Source organism: Biomphalaria glabrata, chromosome 4, assembly GCF_947242115.1.
Source record: "Biomphalaria glabrata chromosome 4, xgBioGlab47.1, whole genome shotgun sequence".
Lineage (NCBI taxonomy): Eukaryota > Metazoa > Mollusca > Gastropoda > Planorbidae > Biomphalaria > Biomphalaria glabrata.
The window spans coordinates 685220-706663 of NC_074714.1; the positions used below are offsets into that span (position 1 = coordinate 685220).

Below are 21444 nucleotides of genomic sequence, written 5' to 3' on the forward strand. Positions count from 1 at the left end.
CTTGCTCCTCGTCAGCAATGCAAATTACCTGGAACAAAAAGGTCTTTCAGAAGTACTGGATACACTATCTGGACAAGAATAGGAACATAAAAAAGGCAGAATATGAAAATACTTTTTAAAAAGCTTTTCTATGGTATGGGGAAGAACTCCACATTCGCAACTATAAATTTCAATATTGTAAAAGGAAAGTTTCCCTTTCAGACCTTGCGATCTATGGGGCTGATGATGTTAAGGTCATCTGTTTCTATGGCCAACACTTAACGAGCAGGGTGTCATGAGGCCAGCACAATGACCAACCGCCTTTACTTTCCCAAATTAAGTCAGGTCACCATTAGATTTGGGTGGACCGAAATTCAAAATCCCAGTCTTCACCAAGATTCGGATCCAGGACCCAAGGTTTGGAAGCCAAGCGCTTAGCCAATCAGCCACCACGCCCCAGTACAAATTTGTTAATTTTGTTGTTATTGATTCATGTATTTTCTTCGCCAAGGAATAATTGTGCAAAAGTTTCACTCAACTTGATCCAATAATGAGAATGGGTGAAATGACATGTTCAAACTTTTTACAGACAAGATTTGGTATACGCTTTGTAAAAAACAGGTCTATTGTGTAAGTGATGTGGGTTTTTTTTAAGTTTCGGACACTTCTTTTGAAATGAAGATCATTCATTCCAGGCCAAACCTCATGCGTGACGTCGGGGGGATGACGTCATTGACGACGAGCATTGAAGTGCATATCACTCGAACAGGCGGCCACCAGGGGCGTAGCTAGGAATTTTCCATCGTTGGGCTTGACCTCTTTTGAGGCCTCTGTATTTTGCGTAATATTTTTTTTATGTAAAAAACACACTAATTTGGGTGCTTTCTCAAATGGGGGGGGGGGGGGCGTGGGGATTTTCAAATACTCCCCCCCCCACATTTTTTTGTACAAAGCTTATATCAACTCTGTCTGTTTGGTCAAAAAGTTTTGTAGTTTTTTTGTTCAAAAAGTATTTTTTTATGTGTTCTTGTTCATATATTAATTTTTAAGATGGGAATTTCAAGTCACTGTCCACTGAAGAAAAACCTAGATCAAAGTCAGCGCTATTGTGTCTCTAGTGCAGTGTTTCCCAAACACTTCGCACGTTCTGAGTATTTAGCGAAACTTTTCGCTTATTTATTTTTCACTTGGTGGCCTTAATATGGATTGTGTATGTGTGTGTTTATATTGTTACGATCTTCTCTATCAGGCCTTCTGCAAACACTGCCAACAACACAACACATCTAAAACAACTTGACTACAAGAGCTTCAATAAACAAAGTGGCGGTTTAATGACAAATTACATCAACAACAGCCAATGAACACAATTGGCTACACTAACTGAAATGCTTTTCTTCACAACAGAACTGCCTAACTAATCCCTACAAGTCTCTCTAGCTCGTACAGCTACATCTTCGAGGACTCTCAAGGTACTGCACAGTTTTTCTCTTGCTGTCCTGGACTCAACTGTCCTTTCTTTACACTCAGTGTTTCTCAAACTGTGTGCCGCGGCACATTAATGTGCCGCCAAAGATTTGCAGGTGTGCCGCGGGAGTTTTTAGAACGCCACACGTGCAGCGTTACACAGGTCTGCCTACTATTGAATGTTTATTTTACGTTGCGATGACATCTCCACTTGCAATGACCAGTAGTAGTAGTGGATCTTTCCATTATGACGGAAAGGGGTGTTAGCTATTCAGGCTATGGAATTGTCCACTATACATATATTATTATAATGACTCAAATGTAGGCCGCCTTAGCAGACGCTCAGCAGTTCTTGAATTGGTAACGATAATAATAAGCGATGTGTTTCAAGTAAATTGGTTAGGTGTATGCTAATAATAACAAATTAATAATAAGCCTTATTCATTGTTATCCATGGAGAAATACGTTAGCAAGAATGAAACTGCGAAAGCGTTAAATGAAAAGCAAGGAACCAAACGAAGGTACAAAGAAGATTACACCAGATATGGTTTCATATCTTCTGAACCATTGCCATTCTGTCTGATCTGCAATGCAACTCTGTCGAATGAGACGCTTGTTTCAAGCAAATTGAAGAGACACTTGGAAACTAAATATCCAGCTGTAAAAGCGCAACCGAAGAAATACTTTTGAAAACATCAGGGCTCAACAAAATAAACAAGCTAAGACACTTACGAACTACCTAAAGCTGCCAGAAAAGGGATTGATTTCAAGTTGGATTTTCTATTCATGACGAGATCTGGTGGTTAATGTGACGTTTCTCTCTGATTTATTTGACAAATTAAATTCAAGGACCATCGGAAACCATCATCACTGCATCCTCAAACTGAATCATTTGGTGAAAAATTGTCTTTGTGGCAAATTAAGATCTCGAAAGGAGTCTTCGACTGCTTTCCTACTTACAATGAATGTGCTTCAACTAAAGAAATCACCCCCGAAATTCTGGACACTTTGACACACTTGCAGTCAGCATTGTGGCATTAATTTTCAACACTTGGAAGTAATGAATATGGATTGGATGGGTCAGTTATCCATTTGGAAACAATGAAGCTACAAATTTGACAACCGAAGAAGCAGAGAAGCTCATTGATTTAAAGCAACGATGCCGTTCTTAAGTCAAGTTTTGCCGAGAAAAGCCTGGATGTGTTTTAGATTTCAATCAACAAGTTATATCATGCAATCAGTTTAAAAGCAATCAAAATAATTCTTCCATTTGCATCTTCATGGTTTTGTGAGTTTGGATTTTGAGCACTGACTGAAATCAAGTCTAAGAAAAGAGAGAGACTTCTTACAATAGACGATGAAATGTGAGTTTGTTTGTCGACTTTGGAGCCTCGATTAGATCACATTTGCTCTCAACAACAGGCACACCCTTAACATTAAATATATTACTTAAAAACAGGTAATATTTTTTTTTTCTTTTTATTATAAAACAACTGTTGCTCTTCGTGGTGTGCCGCGAAACTTTTGTAGTTCTTTTTACTGTGCCGCCAGACAAAAAAGTTTGAGAAACACTGCTTTTAATAACACACTCTTACATAACACGCACAACAATAGGAGGTTTCTTACCAAGGGGAATAACTCTACACACAAACACATACACATCAACACAATGTCAACATCTCTAATTTTTTCTTTCTCTCTTTGTGTTTCTCTTCCTCTCTCTCTCGTCGTTTGGTATGCTTTGATTCTAGTATCCTCCCTTTGTTTCTACAAAACTGTATTTAAAAAAAAATTGAAGATAGCATTAGGGGCACGAATATTTGTACAATGGGCTGAAGGTGACTAAAGATTCTCTCTTTCTCTCTTTAGGCACTGGAAAACATTGAAAAAAAAAACATAACAAAAACATAAAAATAACATTTTTAAAAAGCACCAAAAAAAAAAACAAAAAAAAAAAAACAATGTTACAAAGACATTTAAAAAACAATAACTAAAAAAAACAAAAAAAAAAAAAAAAAAGGGACAGAAGCGAGGCTCACTACCCGATGTTCGCCTATCTGCTTCCACTAACATTTCTACCGAGGCGCCACCTTAAAGGTCAGGGGGATCTGGAATTAACTCGGTGTCATTGAACCAGCTGTCTCTGCACCATTTGTCGTGGCGCCTTTATTGACCTCAACCTATCCCTTGGTTTGTTAGCCCGTTGGGGCACCACTCATGATCGGTCAACCGTCTTCCTCCATCCCTGTCTATCCTTTCAAAGACAAGCCCCTCCCATTCTTTTATGTTTGTTTTCTAATCGCTTTCTCTGTCTGCCTCTTCTTTTTCCTGGTATTGTTCTCTGAATGAAGGACTTTGCAAGTACTGAGGACATAATGGTATTGCCATAATATATTTTTTAACAGTGGTCAGCAGGCCTTCATTAACCTATTATAATGTCTTGAATTACTTTCCAACGCTCTTGCGCACGCTCCATTGGCTTCCCGTGAAAGCGAGAATCGATTACAATTTCGCCACACTTTGTCATCAGTGTATTTATAACAATGAGATGCCCTTGTACCTTAGCGAACTGATTACTCCATATGTCCCCCAGAGAGCCCTGCGCTCAATGGACTCAACGCTTTTAGTAGTGCCACGTTTCTCCCTCAAAAGCTACGGTCTGCGTGCTTTTTCAGTTCACGGCCTACATTTTGTTTGTTAACAGCGCTTTATAAATAAAATTATTATTATTATTTCCGACCCAGTGCAGTCTTGCCAATGTTGACATTATTTTGACGAGAAACTCGTGCGCTAATGGACACACGCGATGGCTGTGTAGAAGCACGGAGATACTTTTGGGCTGTATGACACGTTGCGGGTTTGACTGCAGACGCTTGGTACTAGATTGACACGTGATATGACGTAATTATCTTCCTTTTTGAAGTAACGTTTGTAATATGTAAGATAATTTTTATCGACCCAATCAAATGAAAATTGTTTGTCTAGAACTGACCATCTCAAGTAACTACTGTAACAATAACAATATAGATGCACGATATAGATACACATACGAACAACATTCACACACGAAAAACACATACACACTCATAACCAGCGCTTTATAAATAGACTTCTATGAATTCTCGATGACAGAATGTTTATTTTAAATGAGGCTAAACATGGCGGGCTCCCTTTAATTATTGTTAACGAAAATCAAGTAAAAATAATTGGTATTTTGGTCATTTTCAGCTCTTATTATGAAAAGATGACCATTATTAAATGTATTTTTTACATATTAATTTTTTTTTCAATGTTATCATTAAGTAAAATACGTGCAAAACATGTTGAACTATTTGAAACATGTAAAAACTAAAAATCGATTTTTTTCCCCCAAAACTATCATTTTTGAGTGTTTCTCCTGCCCTTAAAGTGGCCAAGTAGACCCAGTTGCGAACTGCATATTTTGCCACAAAAAAGCAGGTTCTCTGGGGTCTAAGTTCTTTTTTTTTTGCGTCGACTGCGCCTGTCTTATCTGATGAATTACAGACGTTACTTCAAAAGAAAATATAATTACGGCCTGTGAGAATACAGTTATGCTAGTTAATTAGTGATTTAGTATTTGCCAAGTCATAGCTTTTCCTGGCTGATTCAGACAACCCATTCCATGATCTAGTAACACTATTGAAAAGGAGCACTAGTACACATTTGTCCTAGCATATGGAACAAGTAATGTGCTTTACCCATCTGTCTTTCTGAGTATTTTATTATGTTTTGTTTTCAGACAAGATAATTTTTATCGACCCAATCAAATGAAAATTGTCTAGAACTGACCACCTCAAGTAACTACTGTAACAATAACAATATAGATGCAAATACGAACAAGATTCACACACGGAACACATACATACTTACAACCAGCGCTCTATAAGTTAGACTTCTATGTACTTCTCGATTACGACAGATGACCTTTCGTGTCCCTTTTTTTTTTTTTTTTAACATTTTTATCATCACTGAAATAGACTTTGCAGTGGAATAACACAATGGTAATAACCTTATATAGAACACTAAGGCTTTTTACATACGAATGACAAAACAGTTCATAACGATACAGTACACACACACACACACACGCTGACCTATTGTATGACTGTGCAGCTGGATGAGTCAACCTTGCCTGGTATTGGTAATGTAGCATTAATTTTTATTTTGGTCGCATGGACATATGGTCATTTTATTAGGATCAAGCTTCACTCCCCCCCCTATATTATTTTCGAGCTCTGCCAAGCGCATTAAATTAGATCCATTGATTTCTATTTCCAATAGACTTTTAGGCTAAAATGTCTGTAAAAGCTAAGAAACTTTTAAAAGGTAGATTTAATTGAACAAATTATTTTGGGTAAGGATGATATTGGTAACAGGATTTTCTATTGGCACCGATAAAGGCAAACAATTGAAGACAAGACCTCACTAAATGTAGCAGGCCTATATATAGCTGGATAGTCCATAAATTAATAAAATTAAATTAACCATTTAAAAAATGTTCCACTTAATAAACAAACATGCTCAAGCCAACATATGTGAAACACAAACATATATATATGCAATAAATAATATATCACATTTATTATTGTGCATAGTGTGAGCTATGAAACTACGGATGGCTGCCTGGTCGTGGGATATTGTCTAGTGATATGTGTCTCGAAAATCCCGGGTTCAAACCTTTCCTGGCATCCGTGGGAGTTTTGTTAATCCTCAATATAAAAATTAGGAAAGGTAAGATTTTTAACTGGAACCATGATAGCCTACACTTTCTTTTATGCAAAGACCGGAGGCCAAGCCGGGACACTCCATATTTCTATTATATTTATAGTATACCAGCCTTTAAATACAATAAGTTATGTAGTCATGAATGCATCAATTCAAGTCTCTCTACAGTATCCTGTGCACCAAGGCTAACAAGCCCCATCTCCCTGAAGCTTACTAGTTTGTGCAGTCTATAATAATATTATCAAAGAGTCGACTTCTGTGTCATCTCCTTCAAGTTGAATATAAATAGATATAAATATTTATTTATTATACTTTGAATGACCAGAGTACAATAAATATTTATACTTTAAATGACCAGTACTCATTGCTCTATACATTTAGTATCACACCCATAATCAGTTGATTTTCTACAGTTGGGGGCATGGTATTATACCCCACTAAGAACCAAACCAACTTCCACCGGACTCAAATATATGAGCCACACATGAATTAGACTGGTTGTCAAAGGCTATTTGAGATATATGCCATTAGGAAGCAGATATAGGTAGTGGATTGCTTATATCCATTACCACTTCCAACAATTACAACTTTGCGGACCTTGAGAATAATTTATTGCTTAACTATGCAATGTGATTCTGACTGAATGAGAGTGGATTTGAATGCCTGGATCATATAATTTCAACTGTATAGAAACATAGTCTCATATTATTTTCTTTCATGTGTCAAGAGAAGCTCAATGTATAAAAATTGTATTTTATTATGACTAAATAGAAATTTTTATAAAGAATTTTTTACTTCATTTTTATAGTGGTAAAAAATATAATTATCTTCAAGTAGTTAAAGACTTTATTTTAGTGATATGAACACAACATGTTCTAGATAGTCATCAGAGAGGAAAGTTGCTCACAAACATATATAACATTGTGTGAGCCTACAAACAAACAAACAGGAGAACAAACACAAAGTAATAACTAGAGAACCATTTGTAATGGACATTGTTTTTATTGTTCAATGCTTTACAACTTATCTGTAAGCAAAATTAATCAGAAATTTGACATAGGAGTGCTGCACCTTTGGCTATCCAGTAATCTTGTGTGTTGCTTGAAGGAAGGTGGACAGTTACAACAAAGTTAGTAGAATGTCCTGCCAAAGAAACAAACAAGGAAAGCAAAGTCAAAACAGTGGAGTTCAAATATTTATAGATCAAACTATACACCTAGGGTGCAGCAGCTAAAAAAAACTTTTATTTTTTAATTATCTCTAAAATGTGAATATAATAGACCAGGGCAGAGGCTCCTAACATCATTGCATAAAGAATGTTACTGCCTATTATTATAAAACTACATCTATAGGGTTATTAAATCAAAGCCTGAAGCTATGGTCTTGGTTAGGAGATCTTGTCATCCACAAAGAAGCCCCTCACCTGGCAGCTGCTAATTCCAAAGGAATGACAAAAAAAAAAAGGATATATATTATAACGACAGCTGTACCAAACTCTACAGGCCTTTCCACCTCATCCTGGATTTAACTGTTTCCTATTGCCTTCACAATGAATCGTGAGACACTCAATCATGAATCATCTAGATTGACACCTTTGTTCTTAATATAGGGTTCTCAAAGACCTTCTAGAACAGGGGTCTCAAACAGGTGGCCATGTGGCCCGCGAAACAATTTTGTGTGGCCCGCGGCCACGTCCGCGAATTAAAAAAAAATTAGATAAAATTTACAATGACCACATATAAGCCGTGAAATGATTTACAACTGCACAAATCAGTAAATGAAGTGTCCGCCCACTGCAAGCGAAGATTCTGTGAAGACAAGCTTTGTTGTTAGCGAGATGATAGCAAATGCATCACGACCATTCACTGAAAGCCAGATTGTAAAAAGAGTGTATGCTACAGGCGTGTGAAATTTTCTGCCCCGAGAAAAAGAAACTCTTCGAAGGCATAAGTTTGTCTGCGAACACAGTTGCAAGCAGGATCACCGAGTCAGCGACAAATGTTCAACTGCAAGTGATTGCCGCTGCAAAAGACTTTGTAGCATATTCCACTGCACTGGACGAGTCTACTGGTGTAACAGACACCGCATACTGTGCTGTATTTATTCGTGGGGTCGACGAAAACGTGAACATTGTTGAAGAGCTATTGGACGCTGTGAAAGGAACGACGACTGGACGCGACGTGTTTCAAGAACTGGAAGCTTGTATTGACAGGTGTGGGCTACCGTGGGAAAAAACTTTTTTCAGTGGCTACGGATGGTGCACCAGCAATGTGTTCAGAGAAGGTTATTGTTTCAGAGAAGGTTATTGTTGTTGGATTAATGGTAGAGAAACGGTATCAGCTCAGCTTGGCCGGACTTTTAGCAGCCATACACTGCATTCTGCATCAAGAAGCACTCTGTGGAAAAAGTCTACAAAAGAAGAAGGTGATGGATGTTGTCGTGAAGATGGTGAACTTCATACGTGCACGGGGTCTCAACCACAGACAGTTTGTGTCATTGCTAGCTGATTTAGAAACGGAATACGGAGAGTTGCTTTATCATATGGTCAGATGGTTGAGTCGTGGAAAAGTGATTTTTTGAACTGAGACGGGAAATGGCAATGAAATACGGAGACACACCTCAGTGCCCCAATGTTTTTGTCAGATCTTGCTTTTCTTACTGACATCACGCAACATCTCAATGCACTCAATTCACAACTACAGGGCACAAAGCATCTGATTATCATGATGTTTGACCACATCAAATCATTCAGATACAAGCTGACTTTGTGGGCCACTCTTCTGGCAGATGGAAAACTGGCTCATTTGTCTTTTCTACAGAGCATAACGGTTGAACCACAGCGCCTGAAAGACTACGTAGACATCCTCTTCAGACTACTGGAAGATTTTGAAAACCGCTTTCATCAATTCACTGCTCTCGAACCACAGTTTTTCCTTCTTGCCACTCCGTTCGCAGTTGAAATGAAAAACGTTCCAGAGGAAGTCCAGATGGAACTACTGGACCTGCAGTGTGACACTGTTCTGAAGCAAAAATACGCTGATGTTGGTGTTCCATTTTTTTACCAGTTTCTTCCCAGAGAGAAGTTTCCAAACTTATTCTGCGCAGCTGCTAGAATTCTTGCGATGTTTGGGAGTACGTACGTTTGCGAACAGTTTTTTCCAGAATGAAGATCAACAAAACAGCATTACGATCAAGACTGACTGATAAGCATCTGAGAGCAACCTTGTGGCTTGCCACTACACGCGACTTCAGGCATAACGTCGATGGTCTGGTCTCTGCCAGACGCTCTCAGCTGAGTGGACAGAAACATGAGTGACGAGCCATCTGCAGTAGGTTTTTTTTTTTTTTTTTTTTTTTGGGGGGGGGGGGTGGAGGAACTACAGTTTCTGCTTTTTAATTAGTGACAGAGTCAACGTCAACTTATTTCAGCAAACTAAACTGCCTGTGCAAGTAATAAACTACACTAAATGTAATTAATAATTATAAAAACTTTATTTTAGCATTTAACTGCAGTGACAGTAGTGTTCGTAAAATTTAATGAAAAAACATTCTCTTTTTGTGGTGCGGCCCGCTGAATGGTTGTTACTTTCCACTGTGGCCCACATGCTGAAATGAGTTTGGGACCCCTGTTCTAGAAAGTGATTGATGATCATAAGACTATCATCATCAATTGCATATGTGGTATTCAGAATACAGATCATTCCTGAAGTGTCATCCCTCATCACAGTAGACCACTTACCTAGTTCTGGCCTGTGCTATCAGTGTCAGCTGATTGCACACACAATTACCCCAAAAGAATCAATAATAACAATATTCTAAAACACAAAAACACCCCTAGATGTCAGCCAATCTGTTTTGTATGCTGCAATCTTACACAAATAAAACACTTTTTAAATCTACTTAATATTAAAAACCAATCTATTGAAATGTCAAAGGTAATCTTAGAAATGTCAATGTGAACACATTTCATCATTAACCCTAATAAATTATTGCCTATTTTAGCCTTCTATTATAATATATAAATATAACTTTATGCTTATTATTTAAAATCAGAAAAAAAAAGTGTAAAATAAAATTAATTATGATGAAATAAGAACATAAAAAAATATACATTAAAAGCAAGCAATTAAAAAATAAATGCTCAAAGCAGGCACTGAAGCCTGATCATAATTTTAAATTCAGTAATTTCTACTACTAAATGGTTGATTTTTTTTTTAAGTTTCTTATTTTTAGCATTTTGTTAACATCATTTCTCAAAATAGTACATCTCTTGTTTCAGTCAACATATAGGAAAGAATAGGAAACATGTCTAGCTTTCTATAAAGTACAGTAGGTCCAACCCATACTACATCAAAGAAAGCTTCTAATCAAACTTAAACTAAAACAAACAAAGAAACCAGATAAGCCTACTATACCAGTATTGAAATACATAATTTGATTGGACAACCTGAAGTCATTTTCAGGGCAATCATGTCATCGGCCATTTTATAGAAGTAATGGCATATTGCTATTAGAAATACACTCAGCTCATAATCATAACATAGGAGGCACGGTGGATGACTGGGGTCCAGGGTTCGAAACCTGGTGAAGACGGATTTTAATTTTTTGGGATCTTCTGGCGTCCACCCAGCTCTAATGGGTACCTGACATTAGTTGGGGAAAATTAAAGGCGGTTGGTTGTTGTGCTGGCCACATGACACCCATAGGCCACAGAAACAGATGACCTTTACATTATCTGCCCTATAGACCACAAGGTCTGAAAGATGAACTTTACCTTACTTTATAATCATAACATATACACTTTTTCAGTTCCCTTGAATGTATCCCAAGCAGTGGCATCAAATAGATCTATACCTAACTATTGTCAGGCAATCACAAAAACTATGTACTGAGCTGAGATCTGGACATATATTAAAACTAAGCTGTAAAGAAAATGGACAGCTTCAGGAAACCAATCATGTTAAACCAATGGATGTACTAAAGCTAAAAAAAAACAACAGAAAGCAAACAGGAACTTATCAAATACCTCAAATACAATCTTTACACTGGAAAACCACTAGAAAGATCACATGCACTCTATATACTGTGACTAGCACAGCCAAAATGCAAACACCATTATTGATTTGATGAAACCAATGAATAAATCTGAGAGTTCCTGAAACACAAACAACACGGCTAGAAGCCTTATAGTAATACTATGACATCTTATATCTCTCTCTGATGCAGGTCTCTATTCAACACACAGAGACTGAAGACTAAAATATGTCTGCATTAGAGATTTGCTATGGACTGATGCTTGCACCCTGAATGCCTCAAATGAAGCAGATCTTATCCCTGTACACATTTTGGCTTCACAAACACAGTAGGCATGGAACCAGAAATACTATGACCATAAACTGCCTGATGTCAGGTCATTGATCGATAGGTTGAGCAGTATGCACTTTGAATAGTCATCAACCTAGTCCCGAGTTCAAAGCCTGCCAGCTGGCCGTCATGCAGGAGGAATGAGCTAAGGGGTAACAATCTCCATTTCTAAAGGAACACCCACAATGTATTAAAACAAAGAGTCAACATGCAATAATGTGTCCAGTTGGGGAGCACTGTAACAATATATGCTAATATAGATGATTAAACAAACTTGTGTTACACATGCTAGTGCAGCATTTGGTAGACTTCAAGAACAAGGAGGACCAAGGCGAGGACTCAGCATCAACAAAGCTGAAAGTCCACAGTTCTTCCCTCACTTTTATAAGCCATGGTCTCTATAGTCTTGACACATTCAATAGCTGAACTCTTTTTTGATCTGTGCCTCCTAAGAAAAATTTCACATGTAATAGTAAGATCCTTTACATCTCAAATCAACAGTGTCCATACTTTAAAAAAAAATGTCCAAACTCTGCTGGGCTGGGTATGTAGTAGGCATGACTTTAGTCCATTTCCTAAATGAATTTTTGAATGAATAGCTGTGAAAATGAGGATGTTCTCAACACAGAAATGATTGAGAAATTCAGGAATCCTCTTCTTATTCACAGAAAGACTAATTGTACTAGCTACAGAAACTATTGAACACAAAAATCTATCTTGATATTTAACCAATCTTGTTATGAACAGAAAAAAATGTTGTATATTGTTATGACATGATTAGGATTTAGTTATTTGTTTCAGGAATAAGGGGAAAGTTTTACTTAGTGACAAGTGACGTGACAGATCTTTAAAAAACAAGAACGCTCCAAGTGACGCTAAAAAGAAGACGCTTCGTGTAGAGCAGTAACATAGATATACGGATTTACGGACAGAGCTGACATCGGACAATTCCCTTCTTGATTATTAAATATATTTGTAGACCAACATCAGCGTCGACTACATATTTTGATTGTTTCGGCCTTTCGCCGGTGTTACTGAAGTAGTTTGAGTTCAGTGTTACTTCCAGGCAGACGTAGATCTACACTAGTTATATTTCAAAGAATCAACACCGTGCGGAAGCCTTAACAATATCTATATACAGAGTAAATCAGTGAGAGATATACAAAGAAGAAACAAGTGAGAGCTAGATCTTAAACAAGTTAGGTCTTGGAGAAAATAAACCTGTGAGAGCTGTAGCAAGACTTAACCAGACATGCCCATGAAAGCTATGGTAGGAGTTAACAAAAGATAGAAAGTGTTTTGTGAGAACATTGATTTCAGCTGTAAAGAAATTTGTTAACTTGTTACCTGTAGTGGAAAGTGTGCCAGCTCTTGCAGCTGTTTTGTAGAGTGGCGCTGGATAGAGAGATAAATCTGGTTCATAGTCTAGGCGAGGATCCATGTGCATTACAGGCAAACTGGATATCATTTAGAAACAAAGAATTAAAGACTACTCAATTTGTATAGAAATAATGAAAGCAGTAATTTCTTTTTTTCTGATTTGTTCCCCTCAATATGACTATCAAAACAGAAAGTTGTTTCTTTTTTTTTATATTAGGGTCAATTGATGGAGGTCATAAATAGTCCTACATGTTTCAAACTGCTTAGTTCTTTTTACACTTTTATAAGGTTAGCTTGAGGCCAGTTTCTTATGAAGAAAAGCACAGATCTGAACAACATTTTTTAGAACTATTCTACTTGGGTCTGTGTCGCTGGTTCAGATTTTCATCTTCCAGGGAATGCATTTCTAAATTACATTGTCCTATGAAGTTGAGTTAATTTTATTTTTTTTTCTTCAGGCTGAATTTTTTGTAGTGTGTATAAGAGTCATGTTCACATAAATTGTGATGAGACTAGGACACTCTTGGTTTCATTTCTGTCATCACTTTCTCTAAGTCTAACAATATTTGTTTGCATTATTTTGGATCTTCCATTTTGTCAGTCATTTTTTTTATAGTTGAAACATGTTTTCAAACTTGCTTTTTGAACTTCAACAAGCACTGAGACTTCAGTCAAATTCTATTCAGTCAGTAGAAGACAGATGGCTTCTAACCAGTCAGTAGAAGACAGATGACTTCTATTCAGTCAGTAGAAGACAGATGACTTCTATTCAGTCAGTAGAAGACAGATGACTTCTATTCAGTCAGTAAAAGTTAGATGGCTTTATTCAGTCAGTAGAAGTTAGATGGCTTTATTCAGTCAGTAGAAGTTAGATGGCTTCTATTCAGTCAGTAGAAGACAGATGGCTTCTATTCAGTCAGTAGAAGACAGATGGCTTCTAATCAGTCAGTAGAAGACAGATGACTTCTATTCAGTCAGTAAAAGTTAGATGACTTTATTCAGTCAGTAGAAGTTAGATGGCTTCTATTCAGTCAGTAGAAGACAGATGGCTTCTATTCAGTCAGTAAAAGTTAGATGGCTTCTATTCAGTGAGTAGAAGTTAGAAGGCTTCTATTCAGTCAGTAGAAGTAAGATGACTTCTATTCAGTTAATAGAAGACAGATGGCTTCTATTCAGTGAGTAGAAGTTAGATGGCTTCTATTCAGTCAGTAGAAGTAAGATGACTTCAGTCAGTAGAAAACAGATGACTTTTATTCAGTCAGTAGAAGACAGATGGCTTCTATTCAGTCAGTAGAAGTTAGATGAGATGGCTTCTATTCAGTCAGTAGAAGTAAGTTGACTTCTATTCAGTCAGTAGAAGAGACAGATGGCTTCTATTCAGTCAGTAGAAGACAGATGGCTTCTATTCAGTCAGTAGAAGAGACAGATGGCTTCTATTCAGTCAGTAGAAGACAGATGGCTTCTATTCAGTCAGTAGAAGTAAGTTGACTTCTATTCAGTCAGTAGAAGAGACAGATGGCTTCTATTCAGTCAGTAGAAGTAAGTTGACTTCTATTCAGTCAGTAGAAGAGACAGATGGCTTCTATTCAGTCAGTAGAAGACAGATGGCTTCTATTCAGTCAGTAGAAGAGACAGATGGCTTCTATTCAGTCAGTAGAAGTTAGATGGCTTCTATTCAGTCAGTAAAAGACAGATGGCTCCTATTCAGTCAGTAGAAGTAAGTTGACTTCTATTCAGTCAGTAGAAGAGACAGATGGCTTCTATTCAGTCAGTAGAAGTTAGATGAGATGGCTTCTATTCAGTCAGTAGAAGTAAGTTGACTTCTATTCAGTCAGTAGAAGAGACAGATGGCTTCTATTCAGTCAGTAGAAGTTAGATGGCTTCTATTCAGTCAGTAAAAGACAGATGGCTCCTATTCAGTCAGTAGAAGTTAGATGGCTTGTATTCAGTCAGTAGAAGACAGATGGCTTCTATTCAGTCAATAGAAGACAGATGACTTCTATTCAGTCAGTAGAAAGGAGGAAAGAGTTACAGTTAAATATTGAATACAATGAAAAAGTAGATATTAATTAAAATACATTTTGTTTGTTATATCCATTACAAGACACACACTGCAATACATGTCAAGTGTGTAAGTGTGTGGTTTTACAGGCTATTAGTTTGCCCCATGTTGTACTATCTAAGAGTATTTAAGTATTGGTTCATTTTGCTAGATGATATGTAGCTGAATGAAAGTTGTATACAATACTTACTTTGCCTGCATCTGGCCTTTCAATTGGTCACCAACAGTCAAGTGATCCCAGTCCCAGGCAAAACCATCCATATAGAGTCCATGTACAAGCACTCCATCATCAGGAACATCCAACTGAAAATAGATAGGATTGAAATATAAGTTTACTAGATATGCTGTTTTTTTTTTAAATTAAACATGTTTGGGAAACATTTAAGTAAAGTAAAAGTTTCCCCCTTTCCGACAATGTTTTCTACACGGTCAGACGATGTTATGGTCATCTGTTTCTAAGCCAACGGTTAACGAGCAGGGTGTTATGTGGCCAGCACAACAACCAACGGCCTTTACTTTCCCCAGAGTTGGGTGTACCCAGGGGCGCCCTAAAAATCCTGAAATTCAAGATCACAGCCTTCACTGACATTCGAACTCTGGCCCTCAGGTTCGGATGCCAAGCCCTTAACCATTTGACCACCACACCCCCTGTGAAGCATTTAGGTTCCTCATCATGTTATGATAAAATTGAAATCTGACAGAGGACGAGGAGGAGAAAACAACAAAAGTTTAATTTAATTTCTTTAATTTTTTTTTTAATTAATGGGAAATAATTTCATTGAATCAAGTGAAATTCTTTTTATACTTCCTATATTTCCATATCAAGTCTGATCATTTGTTAGTGTTTTTAATTTTGAAGTTCTATATTTTGATTTCGTAAACTGATTTAACCATTGTTTTAAAAATAAATATTGATTTATTAGAGAAATAATTTGATTTTAACTAAGAGTTTACATTTTGATCCATAGGTATTGTTTCGCCCTTTTTAACTGTACGCAACTGCTCCATAACTAGTGCTTCTTCTCTAGAATATGGCAGGAGAATGAACTTGAATGAGAGATGATCAATAGGCTGGTTGTACTTTCTAGCAAAATTTTGAAGAGTTCCAGTCAAGAAACTTGTAAATAAATAGAAGATATAGTCTTCAATAAGTAAGTTTTTTTTTTTTTTACTGTTTTAAAAAAAAATGCTTGCCAACTAAGTACAAGTGGAATCTTTTACACATTTTTTCTTCCACTTCCCATTCTTAAACCAAATTGAAAATGAGCACAGTTATTGATTGCTGATGACAACACATGAATCAATCACAAAATTAAGAAAATAGTTAATTACCAGACAGCAGGCTTATTGTGAACAAGACAGCAGTAGGTCTGTTACAAAGGCAGAAGGATACATAATTTGAGATCTAAAGGAAATCTACAGAGGACAGACGTAGACTACTGAAAGAGAACCTAAACGGATCACAGCAATGTCTACAACCATTATGTCTGCATTGGGTGTGGCAAAATATGTAGGTCACAGCTAGGACAGCCTAGCCAAGTGAAATACTGCACTCCTCCTTGAGACTCAAATATTCTCATTATTAGTCCTAATGTACTAAGCTAAGTGAGATAAGCCTTGTGTAGAGAATAAGGTGACACATTTTTTTTAAGACTGTAAAACCTTCTATTTTTGTATCAGTACTTGCTCAGCTCAGTGACTAGTACATTAGCCTTTCATCCTAGATACTTGAGACCTCCATTTAAAATGCAGAATCAAGCAACTTTCTTACTTTTAAAAAAAATAAATTTGGTTTTGAAAGGGCAGCACCAAAACTTTCTCCCAGATTCAACCCCTTCCCCAACAGAAACTTATTGGACCATAGTGCACTGAGCAAGCTATTAGCATTAAAGTGGCAATAAACAAAAACAACTAATTAAAGTATTTCCAATTGCACAAGTTTATTATTATTAGTCTAGCTCTGTTAAAAATTAATTAGATTATTGATTCAAAATAAGTAATGCTATTTGTTTTTAAAAGTACTTTTTATATTTCACTTGTTCCTGACATGGTTTTGACACTTAAGCTTTAACAGCAATCACCTGCAGTTGCCTTAAATCAAGGTGATTATAAATGGGAAGATCAAAACTCATAGGGCAATAAAGTCATACCCAATCATGTTACGTTACAGCTTAAGAAACATAATACTCCGAAAAAACAGGTAGCACAGTAATTTATTTTCAAACACATTTTTATGATGTTTATAGGACACATAAAACTTTGTGAAAAGATATTGTAAGTATCTGACATTTAGATCTACAACTTCCCAACAAAATTACAAACCTTGTGGAAAGAAGCCAGACAACCAAAAAGACTTAGGAGGTCCATTATTGATCCAATTGTCAATAAAACAACACCTCATTATCAGGTCTTTAACCCAAGATGCTAAAGACTTTAACGAAGGATAAGCGTTTCTGGCCCATAATTCTGGGACCTGAAAATGAGTATCAAAATGTGTATCAAATATACTAAAGTGCTTCTAAACATGTCGTTAAAACTATTTGATTATTACTGTTACATAAAACACATTAGTGATTTGGAAAACTCTGGATAAGTTTAAACCATTAGTAAGCACAGTTGATTTAAGATATTCCATAATTTATTTTCATTGAAGTTCTAATAATTTATTTTCATTGAAGTTCTATTTTTCTTTTTTGTTATAATAAGTGAGATGTGTGGCTGAGTAACAAGAATTCCGTGGCAACCCATCGAGTGGAGGGGATGGGGGGGGGGGGGGGCTGAGTTTTATTCCAAACTTGACCAGACTTGTGTTTGCTGAGTGCCTGAAGGCAACCCATTGTCTCTCCCTGATCCACAAAAGGAATTGGACTATAATTCAAGAAGCTTGCTATAAAGCAAGAAACTTGTGCTTTACAAACAGAAAGAAATAACCCTAACCAAATTAAAAATCTATTGAAATTGAGTAAGTCATATAATTTATACAACAATGATTTTGTTAGAAAAAACATAATGAATGGAAAGTTGATCCATACATGTGTCAGGTTGTATTTTAAAGCCTTGCCTTATCTGTCCTGGCCCCCTGACACAGTTAATCAATTATGTCAAACAAGAAACACCACTACAACAATTCATATATTGACTTGATGAATGTTTAATCTTATGATACATTGAATGAAGAGTGAGGACTAGAAACTCAAAATACCTAAATAAATGAAAAGCTACCAGTATCTTGGAATTCCCATATTGACATAATAAAGAAATCAAACAAAAAAGACTATAGTTTATCATAAATGTTTGCAAATCAGACAGTAATATCACAACAAAATTCTATTTCACCTTAAACCACTATGCAAAATTGCATCTTAATTTGGGGGATCCTTCAACATGTGATAGATAAAGAATCTAAAAGATGTCATATAGAGCTATGAGAAATATCATAAATGGATACTTACATTAAACTAAATTAGCACCTTAGGATATCACTAAACATTTAGAGGAATTCCAAGACAAAACACTAGAAAAGAAACTACTGGTAGTAGTAATACCTAAAACACTAAATTGTAGCTTGCAAGTACAATAACATTACCTAATATAATAAATACTCAGAGACACAAGGCTAAAGACACATTTCTTATTCCATATGCTAGAACAAATTAATATAAATAATCTTTCTTTCCAAGAACAATTTGAGAATGAAAAGGAAGGAAGGAAAAGAAAAACAATGAGTTAAAAAAGAATTTTAAGCTCTTTTTCACATGAGGTATTTGAAGCTGCAAATACCTCGGAGCTATTGTCTCAGATGAGGGAACAAAACCCAAACTATTGGCCTGAATAGCACAGTCCACAGCAGCCCTTTCAAAACTTAAAATAATATGGAAAGATAAGGGCTTAGCCCTCGGCACCAAAATCAGACTGATGCGCTCTCTGGTCATGGCCACATTTTTATATGCTTGTGAGTCGTGGACGTTGAATGCAGAGCTTGAGAGGAGGATCCTAGCAATGGAATTGAGATGCTACAGAAAGATCCTAGGCATCACATTCAAAGACCGCATCACAAACCAAGAAATCAGAGACAGGGTTACTGTAGCGATTGGAGCCCATGACGACCTGCTAACTATTGTAAAAAGACGAAAGCTTAAAACCTTTGGCCACATTACAAGATCTACGGGACTCGCAAAGACCTTCCTTCAGGGAACAGTGCCAGGGAGAAGAAGAAGAGGCAGACAGAAAAAGCGATGGGAGGACAACATTAAAGAATGGACGGGCCTGCCATTGAGAGAGGTTCTAAACAAGACAAAAAAAGGGAGGAATGGAGAAAGACGGTCGACAAATCTTGCCTGGTGCCCAAACGGTCCAACAGACTAAGGGATAGGTAAAGGTAAAAGGTAAAGGTAAGGTTTCACATGAGCCAGTGGGTAACAGGATGAATTCAGGTTGGAATTATTATCTTCTTTTTGAACTAAATTTGTATAAGAGAAGCTGACGTTAAGTTGAAGCTTCCAATAAAATGTGTGAAGTTTTTCGGAAAAAAATAAAACTAAAATTTAACAGATAGATCTACGTTCATTCTAAATGTAAACAATAAATTACTTACATGGTTATTTAAAAAAGCCTTGTATACATTCTCCAATTACTCACTCATCACTACGAAACCTTTGATGGCTTTTTTCAGTTGTTTTAATGATGTCTAAAGGAGTAAAAATAAATTTGAAAAAACTTGACCAAATTATCTCTTAAAATGAAGCTCTGACTTACTATCATTTCACCATTATCACGAGAATTCCAACAGTTATTGCTGGGTATTTTCTATTCTGGTATCCATTGAATAACAGTTTTTTTGCTGTTGTTGTTGAGCTTTGTAAGTGCTGTTCTGAGGTTTTTAATACAAGAGGAATTAGAGTTTTGCAAGCTTTGGAGGGTTGTTTTCGCATCAGTTAGAAAGACAATCTGACTGTGTGGGGAACTGTGTGGATGATTTGCTAGCATGGTAGCAGCTAGTGCTAGTGCTCCCCTTTCTGCTCTGTGACTGTCAGAGAGCTCTCCAGTGGCAATGGATTTTTCTAGTTTTCCTCCATCTGGCCATTCGATGAGTATTCCAGCTCCTCCATTTGTGGTGGCTTTATGGGATGAGCCGTCCCTGTAAACTCTGATCCACTGATTGCTAGGATAATTGGTTTGTAGAAAACAATTCACTATTTCCTTGAGCTCTGTTGGTATGTAATCAGATTTTCTTTTTATGTTTTCAATATGGTCCCTTATAGTAGGAAGAGGGCTTTCGTCCCAGGGTGGAGATTCATTATAGTGTATCGAGGATTCCAGAGTAATTTTTTCAAGTTGTTGAATGCATTGAAAGCCTAGAAAATTGAATGGAGCTACCAACTTGTTTTTACAAGAAACGGCCAGTTAAGAATTTTTGATTTCACTACATGAGATATTGAGGGCGCGGTGGCTGAGTGGTTAAGTGCTTGGCTTTGTGATTTGTAGGACGCCCCTGAGTCCACCAAATTCTAATTTTAATTTAATTCTAATTTTAATTCTAATCCAAATTCTGACTTTAGTTGGGGAAAGAAAAGGCGGTAGGTCATTGTGCTGGCCACATGATACCCTGCTCGTTAACCTTGGCCAGCAAAATAGATGACCTTGACATCATCTGCTCGTGTGGAGTTTTTGATCTCCCATCGAGCGCCTCCCCAGGTGGCGGATAGGGGAATGCCCTCCAGATATGGTGGGTACCGGGGAAATAAAATACCCGGGGTGGACCAAAATCAAACCTGCTGCCTTGCAGGAAGTGGAGGGATCCACAAAGGCTAGGGCACCTTACCCGAAAATAAAGGCAGCTATCCAGAGAGCTGAAAGGGGCAGCCCCCCAGATGGTTATGCACAGGGCTAACAACTCTGTCATATAAAAAAATACTGTTACGAAAGCTAATACACACAAGAAAACCCGGACAGATCTCAACGGAAAACGACCTAGGCCTGGAAAAGGACATGATTTTTGTTTTGCGACATGGAACGTGCTAAGCCTTTATAGAGCAGGTGCGCTAGCCCAACTTACTGAAATGTTAAAGAAATATAGGATACCCCTTGCAGCCCTACAGGAAATCAGGTGGAAAGACTCGGACATTCTCAGAACCAAGGAGTATACTATATTTTATAGTGGTGGAAGCACTAACAACTTAGGTACAGGTTTTGCTGTTAAAAAGGAAATGGTAGGCAATGTCATTGGATTTAAACCTGTAAGTGATAGACTCTGCTCACTACGTTTGAAAGGAAAATTCTTCAACATATCATTTATCAATGTTCATGCCCCTACTGAAGATGCAGATGATAACACAAAAGAAGCCTTCTATGATGGACTGGAAAGAATTTATGATGAAGCACCAAAGCATGACATCAAAATAGTCCTAGGAGATTTCAATGCAAAAATTGGAAAGGAACCAGCATTCAGA

The 21444-nt window shown here is 37.0% G+C and overlaps 1 pseudogene; it reads right to left on the reverse strand.

The window, feature by feature from the left end:
* Window positions 1-7213: 7213 nt before the first annotated feature.
* The window catches only part of LOC106061154 (dynein axonemal heavy chain 6-like), a 70562-nt pseudogene continuing 56331 nt past the window's right edge, over window positions 7214-21444 (reverse strand).